General features: G+C 43.1%; 1 long non-coding RNA gene across 1 annotated transcript; it reads right to left on the reverse strand.

Moving 5' to 3' along the window:
* Positions 1-2,611: 2,611 nt before the first annotated feature.
* LOC124288079 lies at positions 2,612-11,236 on the reverse strand. Its single transcript, XR_006901373.1, has 4 exons — positions 10,792-11,236; positions 9,563-9,669; positions 4,660-4,845; positions 2,612-4,263 (listed from the first exon to the last, which is right to left on the reverse strand). It is a non-coding gene; the product is annotated as an uncharacterized LOC124288079 (long non-coding RNA).
* Positions 11,237-11,469: the final 233 nt, after the last annotated feature.

Here is an 11,469-nt window from a genome sequence, read left to right on the forward strand (position 1 = left end):
AGCAACATCACGGCGGGGAACACCAGAAATGGGTCTGATGTTGGCATGTGAAGGAGGTAACATATCTGTTGTGAAACACATCCTTTCAATGAAAACATGTGACATCAACAGACGGGGAGGAAAGTCAAAACAAACACCAAAAGTGATGGCATTGAAAAGAGGACACTATGATGTTTATCATCTCCTTGTATCTGAGCGCGCAGATCTCACAACTGATATATGAAACTAACACAATTTGCTATGTCGTTACATTGGAAACACTGTAATGCTTGTGATCTTGTCTTAGGTGTGCAGATATGACCTTTATTGATGAACGCATCAGAAACTGTCTGCCATGCAAGAGAGGAAACATATCTGGAAGCTGAATATCTGTATATAACACTGTATCGTGGTGTACGTGACATTGTAGTATACTATCGTGTTATACTATGGCATTGTTTAGCTGTGGTGTAAATGTCATATATAAATAGTTGTGTATTGCTGCATGTACGAGCGTATAGGGTTGTAGAGGTGTATATAGCATGGTACTATTTTCCAGTATTGTAACCTTAGTGGATTCTGGTATGAATGTATGCATGACATATTGCATACACTGTATGGCATGATGTTGTACACTGTGTACGCTACCCGACTGATGTAACGTGGCACTGGATAAGTGCGAACCACACCACTGTGTATACAGCATTGTACAGTGCACTTTTTCCTGGTCTGTTTGATTGTTTTGATGCACCACAATACTGAAGGGTTATCTATTGTAGGCATTTTAAAGGAATGAATTCTTTAGCTTTATATATGATGCAGTGTGTTAGGTTTTGGCAAAAATTGTCCTGGTCTTTGTTTTCTTGTTCAGTTTGGTTTACCTAGTTACACAAATTTTCGAACCAGCGGGCTTTGTTTTAGAATTTTGGTTCTTGTGGATTATTCGGGTTTTCGTTATCTATATTGCCTACTGTTACAAGGACAGGAAAAACGTCGCTTCCCAACGGACTGAAATGCTTTTGAGACAGGGTACATTGAGCGAGCTCCGGGTGCAGATAATCAGATCGCTAGCAGACATAGTTCAGTACTGACTGTCATACCTAGTTGGTTCAATCTTAAAAAAGATATGTCAATCACAAAACTCACTTGAAAAGCATTTAATTTGTACTGCATGATATATACTTGCTAATAAAGTACAGAAATTCCTAACAGACTTAATCTATTTTACTTGTTGGTTTGTGATTATAAATCGCGTTGTGTTCACACTGCATTATGGGGTTTACTGCTTACATATGAAGGATTTACACGAAGTAGGAGTAAGTCATGCCACCCAACTAATACAAACATCTTGAGAATGTTGAGACTGTTGAAAGTCTTGAAAAGCGTTAAAAACGGATTAACCATACCCGTTCACTTTTTTAGTGGAACTAACTTTACACAGCGGTTATTGGCGTGGAATTTTCTGTTGTAGAACCAGTATGTTCTCTCCTGGGATCGGTCCATACACACTATACTACCGCCACAAGTAGGCATCTACCACAAGTGGGCCTCTGCTCCAGTAAATGTTGGTTACTGCCACAAGGGGGCTCTGCTACAGAAACTATAGGTTACTGCCACAAGTGGGCCTCTGTGTTTGCGTTCGATTCCCCACATGGGTACGATGTCTGCATCGTCTGCGTCTGCAATATTGCTAAAAGTTGTGTAAAACCTCAATCACCCATTACACAAAGTGATGGAATCATGAAAGGAATATACTGTTGCGGATCGATGTCAGGTTTTAAATGGTTTTGCAATGTCAACTCGACAATGTGGACAGCAACATATATAGGTGTCATATAATCATAGGTCAATATGAGTGCATTGAAATTGAGTTTATTGGGTTTTATCACTTTCATCAGTTTTCCAGTTACTGCTGAAGGAAATTCTGCACCAACAGTTTACTTATGTGATTGCAGTCAAACGTGCGAGCCGCGGCTGATCCTGGCGAACTAAGGGAGATAATGTAGTTGCACATTGCACCCTATCTTTACCCTAGTGCAAAACAGTCTACGACGGATAAGACAAGACCCAGATGACCTACAAGAGTTACCCAATCATCGTGTTCTGACATATTGGAAGCATTTTTTGTTGAACGACTTGTTAATATCATCTAAACTCCACCTTTAGCATTCTTTGAGTGTTATACATTGTCACGTTAACCTGTGGTTCCGGGTTCGAATCCTGGTTAACTCAGGCTATGTTTCTACTTGATATCTACTTGATTCACGTCCCGAGTGTTGAGATTGATGCTGACGATGTCAAGCAGTTATGTCGGACCCAGAATGGATCATGTACATTGCTACTACAACATATATACGAGACAATATCCATTCAGTATTTGGTTTATTTTATCCAACAAGGATTTCATAATATATGGTGTCCATGACGTCAATAGCAAACTAACACATTGCGTTATTACTATTGTTATTAGTATGGTAATCACGGTTTCGCAGGGAATACACAGTTTCGTGGTTTTGATTGCCTTCATTTTGAGTAACAGATCCAACAATAAGTCAGTTTCTCAGAAAAACAAGCATGCTGACATTGGATGATACAGGTTATCTCCCCTGGTGTAGTGACTCCAAAGCGCATGGGGAAATTCAATTTTACGTCACAGCATCACATCAACATATCTCGTAACAACATACCTCCCAGCAGCAGAAGAACAAGATACACGTTGCTTTGTCACGGGTCACACAGGATCTTCCCCACGTGTCTCACTGGCCTCGCATGTAATTCAGTCTGGGTACAAAGTTCAAAGTACAAAGTTCAAAGTACACAGTTAAGTTCGTGTAGCAATGTCAGTTGAACATCACGGCTCTACAAAGTGGACATTCCCTTGGGTCAAACATATATACGTGTGATTCCGGTTTGAGTTTTAATCAGCAGACCTTATTCTGGGATATTCACCGCTAGCTCTACATCGTCGTAGTGGAAGCACAACGCCTTCAAAGGTAATGTTCATCTGGGACATGCAAACCCAATACCAGCATCGACCCACGAACTAAGAGTTTCCTTCACTGCTGAGAACAGTAAAGAGCGATATACATGCATAATTGGGAAACTTTCTACCTATGCCCCACACATGAACTGATAATGAGAGGTGATACTGTATAAAAGGAGGTCAGTGAAGGATTGTCTGGTTGAAGTTCACAGTGTACACTAACTTGAGCAACTCTCAACACAAACATGATATAAATGATATAACAGATACACGAATACAGTTCAACATTATAATATTAATGTCATCTATCTACATAAATAGTTATCTCCCCCTTGGTGTAGGATTTCACGGAAGGATGTAACTTTGACGAGTAGTCACGTGATCAGATGGGGTTTTCATATTTCAAGGACCAGCCCTGAATATCTATACGAGATAGCTGGAAATGCCCATATGTGTTTCTGACGAAAAAACAACAGTGTTTCAACGAGAGAATTTTTTTGTTAAGGTTCAATATTTTCAAAGCCTCCTTGTAATTTGGAGGTGGGGCTTCTTCCACGGAGGAAGCAGATGTTGACCTGAATAAAGAAAATACAGGTAAATGCATCCCCGGTATCCGTGATGACCGGCCATTATGTATAGCTACTTCCGGTTCATATGCGGGATTGTCATAAACACTGACTTCCGGTGCTTGTTTATGGCAAGGGCAGTCACACTGAGCAGGCTGGACTGTTTGAGAGGTGGGAGCCTCGGCGTCTGTGTTCGTTGTGGGGGCACTGCTTTCGGAAGAATTGCTTTCACTGAGCGAGTTCGATCTCGAATTGACGGAGACCCCGCGGATGAAGACGTGGTTTCTGATGTTATCATGACGTCCGGCTCATGTTCAGATGAAGTAGAAAGAGATTCGTTAGAGGTTTCAGAGTCAAGATTTGTCAAATGTCTGTCCCTAAAAATGCCACATTGGGAAGATTTGCACTTTCTGCACAAAGAATAATGTCGAGATAACAAAAAAGGCCCTCCATTCAAGCCAAACAGTTCCTGATAGCTCGGCGGAGGAAGAAACACTTCCGGGTGAACCGCCTCTTCGTCTTGAGCTGGACGTCGCGCACGCGTAGAGCGTCTGTTCCGGCGACGACGCTTCTCGAAGGTGCACGACCAGCAAATACGGAACAGGAAGATGACGACCGGAACAGCCGCGAGGACGATGTAAATGCGCATGTCAAATCGGGGGACACGTCTTGTACCATTCCCTTCCTCGTCCTCGTCTTGTGTCGTGTCTCCTTTCGTGTGGACCCTGTTTAGTGCTGAAAACACGGAGAGGAGATAAAGAGTTTGCACGAATTTTTGCCACTGCTATGAGATATATTCCAAATGTTTAACGTAAAACTCGAGAAAAGTATTTTGTCAATAAAGACATGTCAACAACCAAGTTCCCGAGCCAGACCCGCTGTTACCGTAGGTCGTCTCCTACAACCAGCTTATGTTGCTGGGAACAACGGAATTTAATGTGAGGAGCTAGACTGACTTTTAGTCCCCAAAATAACAGTTTTAAACACTAAATTAAGATCTTATTTACCATAATGTAAAAAACATCTCAAATGCCAATGGGGCCCATGACAGTCTTTAGGCATCCAGCCTTGAATTCACAAAAAATATCATAGAGAGAAACATAAGTATTCACGCAACATAAAGGCACGTACGCTGACAGAAGAATCTTATTCTGTAGTTATTGCATATTCCAGAAGTCTGGTCACTATTCCTGCAGGCTAGACCCGCAGTGGAGCCAGACTGTCTTCCCTCACGATGTCGTCGACGTCACCGTTGTCGACATCGCAGTCAGCTCTGGTGATTCTGTGAGTTGATGGGCAGATATTCCGTCTCAGAGCCTGTAAATGGGGTAAAGTTATACTTCGCATAGTTTTAAAAGCTGAGCTCAAAGATAAACACTCACGGATAACGCGAGGTCGTGCTATATCCGTGTTCGTTTTTTATTTAAAATTCCGATATGAGCGAGCGTATAGTTGCCTGTGTCAGTCCTTTCCTTGTGTAAACGTACTTGAAACTGTAGTTCATGGTGTACATTTCATATGTGTTTTATTAGCAGTGTGACCTAATGTAAACATGTTTGTTGGTGTGTCAGGGATCAGATACATCTTGCAGTCACTAGCTACAGGTATGTAGATGTCAGGGATCAGATATAGCTTGTAGTCACTAGCTGCAGGTATGTAGGTGTCAGGGATCAGATATAGCTTGCAATCACTAGCTGCAGGTATGTAGGTGTCAGGGATCAGATATAGCTTGTAGCCAATAACTGCAGGTATGTAGGTGTCAGGGATCAGATATAGCTTGCAGTCACTAGCTGCAGGTATGTAGGTGTCAGGGGTCAGATAATGCTTGTAGTAACTAGCTGCAGGTATGTAGGTGTCAGGGATCAGATATACCTTGTAGCCACTAGCTGCAGGTATGTAGGTGTCAGGGATCAGATATAGCTTGCAGTCACTAGCTGCAGGTATGTAGGTGTCAGGGATCAGATATAGCTTGCAGTCACTAGCTGCAGGTATGTAGGTGTCAGGGATCAGATATAGCTTGCAATCACTAGCTGCAGGTATGTAGGTGTCAGGGATCAGATATAGCTTGTAGCCAATAACTGCAGGTATGTAGGTGTCAGGGATCAGATATAGCTTGCAGTCACTAGCTGCAGGTATGTAGGTGTCAGGGATCAGATATAGCTTGCAATCACTAGCTGCAGGTATGTAGGTGTCAGGGATCAGATATAGCTTGCAGTCACTAGCTGGAGGTATGTAGGTGTCAGGGATCAGATATAGCTTGCAGACACTAAATGCAGGCATGTAGGTGTCAGGGATCAGATATAGCTTGCAGTTACTAACTGCAGGTATGTAGGTGTCAGGGATCAGATATAGCTTGTAGTCACTAGCTGCAGGTATGTAGGTGTCAGGGATCAGATATAGCTTGTAGTAACTAGCTGCAGGTATGTAGGTGTCAGGGATCAGATATAGCTTGTAATCACTAACTGCAGGTATGTAGGTGTCAGGAGTCAGTTATAGCTTGCAGTCACTAACTGCGGGTATGTAGGTGTCAGGGATCAGATATAGCTTGCAGTTACTAACTGCAGGTATGTAGGTGTCAGGAATCAGATATAGCTTGTAGTCACTAGCTGCAGGTATGTAGGTGTCAGGGATCAGATATAGCTTGTAGTAACAAGCTGCAGGTATGTAGGTGTCAGGGATCAGATATAGCTTGTAATCACTAACTGCAGGTATGTAGGTGTCAGGAGTCAGTTATAGCTTGCAGTCACTAACTGCGGGTATGTAGGTGTCAAGGATCAGATATAGCTTGCAGTCACTAGCTATAGGTATGTAGGTGTCAGGAATCAGATATAGCTTGTAGTCACTAACTGTAGTTATGTAGGTGTCAGGGATCAGATATAGCTTGCAGTCACTAGCTGCAGGAATGTAGGTGTCAGGGATCAGATATAGCTTGCAATCACTAGCTGCAGGTATGTAGGTTTTAGGGATCAGATATAGCTTGCAGTCACTAGCTACAGGTATGTAGGTGTCAGGGATCAGATATAGCTTGCAGTCACTAAATGCAGGCATGTAGGTGTCAGGGATCAGATATAGCTTGCAGTTACTAACTGCAGGTATGTAGGTGTCAGGGATCAGATATAGCTTGTAATCACTAACTGCAGGTATGTAGGTGTCAGGAGTCAGTTATAGCTTGCAGTCACTAACTGCGGGTATGTAGGTGTCAAGGATCAGATATAGCTTGCAGTCACTAGCTATAGGTATGTAGGTGTCAGGAATCAGATATAGCTTGTAGTCACTAGCTGTAGTTATGTAGGTGTCAGGGATCAGATATAGCATGTAATCACTAGCTGCAGGTATGTAGGTGTCAGGGATCAGATATAACTTGCAGTCACTAGCTGGAGGTATGTAGGTGTCAGGGATCAGATATAGCTTGCAGTCACTAACTGCAGGTATGTAGGTGTCAGGGATCAGATATAGCTTGCCCTCACTAACTGCAGGTATGTAGGTGTCAGGGATCAGATATAGCTTGTAGTGACTAGCTGCAGGTATGTAGGTGTCAGGGATCAGATATAGCTTGCAGTCACTAACTGCAGGTATGTAGGTGTCAGGGATCAGATATAGCTTGCAGTCACTAACTGCAGGTATGTAGGTGTCAGGGATCAGATATAGCTTGTAATCACTAACTGCAGGTATGTAGGTGTCAGGAGTCAGTTATAGCTTGCAGTCACTAACTGCAGGTATGTAGGTGTCAAGGATCAGATATAGCTTGCAGTCACTAGCTGCAGGTATGTAGGTGTCAGGGATCAGATATAACTTACAGTCACTAACTGCAGGTATGTAGGTGTCAGGGATCAGATATAGCTTGTAGCCACTAGCTGCAGGTATGTAGGTGTCAGGGATCAGATATAGCTTGCAGTCACTAGCTGCAGGTATGTAGGTGTCAGGAATCAGATATAGCTTGTAGTCACTAGCTGTAGTTATGAAAGTGTCAGGGATCAGATATAGCTTGTAGTCACTAGCTGCAGGTATGTAGGTGTCAGGGATCAGATATACCTTGCAATCACTAGCTGCAGGTATGTAGGTGTCAGGGATCAGATATAGCTTGCAGTCACTAGCTGGAGGTATGTAGGTGTCAGGGATCAGATATAGCTTGCAGTCACTAACTGCAGGTATGTAGGTGTCAGGGATCAGATATAGCTTGCCCTCACTAACTGCAGGTATGTAGGTGTGAGGGATCAGATATAGCTTGTAGTGACTAGCTGCAGGTATGTAGGTGTCAGGGATCAGATATAGCTTGTAGTGACTAGCTGCAGGTATGTAGGTGTCAGGGATCAGATATAGCTTGCAGTCACTAACTGCAGGTATGTAGGTGTCAGGGATCAGATATAGCTTGCAGTCACTAGCTGCAGGTATGTAGGTGTCAGGGATCAGATATAGCTTGTAGTCACTAGCTGCAGGTATGTAGGTGTCAGGGTTCAGATATAGCTTGTAGTCACTAGCTACAGGTACGTAGGTGTCAGGGATCAGATATAGCTTGCAGTCACTAACTGCAGGTATGTAGGTGTCAGGGATCAAATAGAGCTTGCAGCCACTAGCTGCAGGTATTTAGGTGTCAGGGATCAGATATAGCATGTAATCACTAGCTGCAGGTATGTAGGTGTCAGGGATCAGATATAGCTTGTAGCCACTAGCTGCAGGTATGTAGGTGTCAGGGATCAGATATAGCTTGTAGCCACTAACTGCAGGTATGTAGATGTCAGGGATCAGATATAGCGTGCAGTCACTAACTGCAGGTATGTAGGTGTCAGAGATCAGATATAGCTTGCAGTCACTAACTGCAGGTATGTAGGTGTCAGGGATCAGATATAGCTTGTAGTCACTAGCTGCAGGTATGTAGGTGTCAGGGATCAGATATAGCTTGTAGTAACTAGCTGCAGGTATGTAGGTGTCAGGGATCAGATATAGCTTGTAGTCACTAGCTGCAGGTATGTAGGTGTCAGGTATCAGATATAGCTTGTAGCCACTAGCTGCAGGTATGTAGGTGTCAGATATAGGGATCAGGGATATAGCTTGTAGTCACTAGTTGCTGGTATGTAGGTGTCAGGGATCAGATATAAGCTTGTAGTCACTAGCTGGTATGTTATGTAGGTGTCAGGGATCAGATATAGCTTGTGGTATGTAGGTGTCAGGGATCAGATATAGCTTGTGGTCACTAACTGCAGGTATGTAGGTGTCAGGGATCAGATATAGCTTGTAGCCACTAGTTGCTGGTATGTAGGTGTCAGGGATCAGATATAGCTTGTAGTCACGATCTGCAGGGATGTAGGTGTATATGCACGCGATCAGAAATACACGACGGAGTATGAAGGTAATTCTATATACAAACGTGATCAGGGCTAACTTGGATTTGAAAACGGATCCATTTTGAAAAATTCGAAACCGTGTATTTCATCCATTAGTTACAAATATCGTGAACGCGTTTGACTAAAACTCCAAACTTTGGCTATAGTGACTGGAAAGGGGCGGGGTTGTAATACAATGGCGTACACAATGTCTTGTGACGACTCACCATATAAGGCTATAGGGGTCCCAAAGGGAATAAAGAGCTAATTATTTCTCAGGTAATAGGCAGCGCGACCAATTTATGTGAGTGTGAAGCTCTACAGGTGTTATATCAACCCTTAATACACAGTCAGGGTACATGAGTGTGAAGCTCTACAGGTGTTATATCAACCCTTAATTCCCAGTCGGGGTACATGCGTGTGAAGCTCTACAGGTGTTATATCAACCCTTAATAAACAGTCGGGGTACATGCGTGTGAAGCTCTACAGGTGTTATATCAACCCTTAATACACAGTCGGGGTACATGAGTGTGAAGCTCTACAGGTGTTATATCAACCCTTAATACACAGTCCGGGTACATGAGTGTCAAGCTCTACAGGCGTTCCATGAACCCTTAATTCCCAGTCGGGGTACATGAGTGTGAAGCTCTACCGTTATATCAACCTTTAATTCCCAGTCGGGGTACATGGATTACAACAACCACAACACCCACCCTGGTGATGGACTGAACCGTTTCGTAGTCGCCGTCGCCGCTCACTGGGTCGTCCACGTCGTACCACTCAGTCCAGTACTCGCGGTCGCCCTGCCTTAGTGGGGAGGCTGCAACACACAATAATAATGATGGCGATTATAACAATAATGATGATGATTATAACAATAATAATGATGACGATTATAACAATAATAATGATGACGATTATAACAATAATAATGATGATGATTATAACAATAATAATGATGACGATTATAACAATAATAATGATGATGATTATAACAATAATAAGAGTCCCCCTTGAATGACGTAGTGTACACACGATTTGTGATTCTCTGCCTGTGACATGTGACATGTGACATACTAAAATAGTCCCATTATCACATCACCCACCGGGTACCCATTCCCTGCTCCATCAGCACAGGATTATTTCAAATACTCAAGTGCCTAAGGAGACACCGACGTGCTGCACGTGCTCCGGTGTGGGTCATGACCTCAAGAGTCAAGGGAGATCACCCATCGAGTACTTTTCGTGAACAGCGTTGTTTATCGTGAGCTGGTAGTTGTAAGCAGGTCCACTTACCACTAATGTTTTTCAGTACCACAAAGACAGCCAAAGATGAACTGAGGAAATTTATTAGATCTAAGTAGACAGCACCCACAGTTGGAATTATAAGAGTGAGTGAGTGAGTTAAGATTTAAAGTCACATCGGCAATATTTCAGCCATATCGTGACTAAAACTAGTTCTAAATTTGTAATACATACATATAATATATTAAACCCTGTCAACGAAGGACAGTAAAACCACTAGATTATCACAGATTGAGTTAAAACTAGCTAACATATATCTTTAAAAGTAGAAAATTATTTCTGGACAATACAATGTAAAATTGGGCTATAGATCGCCAACAACTGAAGGTAGATCACTATACTAGGGACCATGGGGACTTACAGTACCTTTGCTACCTGCATGGACCCTAGCTGGATTTACACCATCCCTTCAGCCATTGGCGTTTATATCGAGAATTAGCCATACATTAAAATGACAAAAATACTACGATTAAAACACCTGGTATACTTAAATTTACTTGAAATGTTTTGGGACTTACGTACCCGGAATTATAAGAAAAATAAGATATAAATAATAAATCTACGGCGTGACACGTGTATATGTGTCAGCCAAGACACGGGTCAGACAATATGCGATGAGTGAGTGAGGCAGTATTACCTCATGCCCTGGCTGTATACGATGACTGAGTGAGGCAGTCTTGCTTCACGCCCTGGCTGTATACGATGAGTGAGTGAGGCAGTATTAGCTCATGCCCTGGCTGTATACGATGAGTGATTGAGGCAGTATTACCTCATGCCCTGGCGGTATACGATGAGTGAGTGAGGCAGTACTACCTCATGCCCTGACGGTATACGATGAGACAGTGAGGCAGTATTACCTCATGCCCTGACGGTATACGATGAGTCAGTGAGGCAGTATTACCTCATGCCCTGACGGTATACGATGAGTGAGTGAAGCAGTATTACCTCATACCCTGGCGGTATACGATGGGTGAGTGAGGCAGTCCTGCTTCGTGCCCTGATGGTATACGACAGACCAAGGTTGTAGAGTGTGTTTAAATACAACGTAACAGGACATGATAAATAAGATCAAGTGGGTCAAGTGGAGAAAATGGATACCAGCCAGCCAATACAGGTAGCTACATCAAGTCAGATGATCTCTTGTCGGCGGGGACTACTCAGATACCAACGGAACTGTGCGTATCTTCACACATCCGTGTGGCTGGTCAGTGGCTGGTCAGGTGGCTGGTCAGGTGGCTGAAGGATGGTGTTTAAGGAGGCAGTGACACATCCTCGATCATCCGGTGCATTCTGTCTCCATTCTACGTCACACGCT

Source organism: Haliotis rubra, unplaced genomic scaffold (genome assembly GCF_003918875.1).
Source record: "Haliotis rubra isolate DU_JTF1 unplaced genomic scaffold, ASM391887v1 Scf411, whole genome shotgun sequence".
NCBI lineage: Eukaryota > Metazoa > Mollusca > Gastropoda > Lepetellida > Haliotidae > Haliotis > Haliotis rubra.